This window comes from Myodes glareolus, chromosome X (genome assembly GCF_982192425.1).
Source record: "Myodes glareolus chromosome X, mMyoGla1.1, whole genome shotgun sequence".
NCBI classification, from domain to species: Eukaryota; Metazoa; Chordata; class Mammalia; order Rodentia; family Cricetidae; genus Myodes; species Myodes glareolus.
In genome coordinates, this window is record NC_142053.1 from 107,935,542 (window position 1) to 107,938,001 (window position 2,460).

Below are 2,460 nucleotides of genomic sequence, written 5' to 3' on the forward strand. Positions count from 1 at the left end.
ACTTGTAGTATCAATGAAAATAAAAGTATGGAACCCACTTTACTTACTCATATAGACAGATAAGTGAAGATGAGGAAGAAGTCTTATTTCTGTTGTCTAGGAGTTATCCATGTGTTTCTTCATTAGACTCTAAGCTCCACGAGGGACATTAGTATCAGCATTACTACGTTTATTTGCACATAACATAGGAACTTAATAAGCATTTTAGTTTCATTGGTTTTATCTAGGGCAATCAGTTCCTATTCATGTGTTTCTTCTGCTTGTTCTCATTTGACATTTACAATGACTTTTCAATTAGGCAACATTAGTTTCATCTTGTCACGTCCCAAGGTCACATAACAGGAAAACAAAAGAATTGAGACTAGAACCCAATGGCTTTTTACTCAAAATTTAGACTCTCGCTTTTATTTGTTCTTTGAAGGAATATTCGTAGGAAATAAATAGACTCAAAATATTTTCTTAATCAAATAAAATAAAATAAAATAAAAGGTTCTGGTTCTCTCTGTCTCTGTCTCTTTTCCTCCCCCAGTCTCTCACCTAGATATTTACTATAGGAATCCTTCCCTTGATCATAGAAAACCAGGACTTTTGAAATTCATGGGTTTTTTTTCAATTTTGAAGGAACAAAAAATGCTCTGCCCAGTCCAGTATTTTCCCAATTACATTCCTGGTTGAAACATAGGCACCGAATTTGGAACCTGGAGCCTATTTCCTGTCTAAAATGGGCTTCATTCCTTCGATACAAACACTTGTTTTTTATTGAAAAGTTGTTTATAAAGCTGAACTGCTGGAATAGATTTCTCTTAATGAACAAAAGAGTGATGGAATATTTAGCTGGAAGGAATTCACAGAGAGTTGCATGCAACTAGCAAATAGTTTAAAAAATTTCAGCTTAAATGCAGACTCTGATTCCAAACAGGAAGAACGTGCAGGTAAAATCTTCTAATGTAATAATTGAAAATTCTGAACAAAAGGAAGTTGACAATCTCTTTCAACTGCATTGTTTGTTCTTATCCCCAAGAATCATTCACTCAGTAAGTGCTAATGGCTATAAACTCTGCTACATGCACCAAGACACAAAGTTGACTAGCACACGAGATAATTGCTATCTTGCATTTTCATAAAGTGGCAAATGGCTGTTATTTTATTTATGTTTTATTAATATGTATTAATTACACCAGTTAATTAAAGTCACTCTGACGTTTCCATACCTGCACAGATTGACTGTGCCCATCTCCCTTTCTTATACTACTCAATGCCTTTGCCCCCAACACCCTTCGCAGTCTCTAATAGTGCTTTTGGATTTCCTTTTGTATCTTTACCTTTCCCTGTCTCAAATGTTCACTCCTCCATTTTTTTGTGTTACATGGTTGATAATGGTTTCCACAAATGCATGATAATATGGGTTTTATTTGTTTTTCTGTGCTTCGTGAATCTCATTCAGCATAATGTTGTCTAGTTCCAGCCATGCTGCTGTGAATTATAAGATTTCCTTTTTCCCTCAGACTGAATAAAAAACCTAGTGTGTGTGACACATTTTATTTTATTGAGATCTACATATTTATTTAATATAGATGTACCCCATGCAGCATTTATGGATGCCACAAAATGGCATCTGGTCCCCTGGAACTGGAATTAACAGGTGATTGTTAGCTGCCATGTGAGTGATGGGATTCAAACCTGAACCCTCTGGAAGAGTGGTCAGACATTTGGGTTGATTTCATATTTTGGTTATTGTGTGTAATACTGCAATAAACATAGGGTACAAGTATTGCCTGGGTATAAAGGGTTCGACTCCTTTGTTAATTGAATTGCTGGATAATACAATAGTTCTATATTTATGTTTTGAAAAATCTCTGTTGTTTTCCATTACTGCTTTATTAATTTACATTCCCACAAACGCTGTAGAAGTGTTCCCATTTCTCCACATCTTTGTCAGGATTCGTGTGTATGTGTGTGTTTGTGAGTGTGTGTTTATGTGTGTGTGTGTGTGTGTGTGTTTCTGTGTTTGATTATAGTCATTCTAATTGGAATATGATAATATCTCATTGTAGCTCTGGCTTCAGTTTCTTTTATGATTGGTGAAATAAAGCACCGATTCATAAAAAAAAAATGGTGGCTATTTTTATATGTTCTTTTGAGATGCCTCTATTTTATTCTTTAGCCAGTTTTTAAAGTTGGATTTTGTTCTTTGATGGTCATTATTTGGAATTCTTTACATTTCTGAATGCACTAACTTGTTTGACATGCCATTTGCAGGTATTTTCTCTCCTGCAACTGCGTATTAATTCTTGTGAATGTTTTCTTGGCTGTGGCGAGGAAGTCATTGTCATTTTAGGGAAATTAGATTCAATCTAGAGATTGTCTTGAGTACTATGGTTACTTTAATAATATTAAAACTTCTGATCCATGAACATTGATTATATTTCTGTGTACCCTATAATATATCATCCAGTTTTA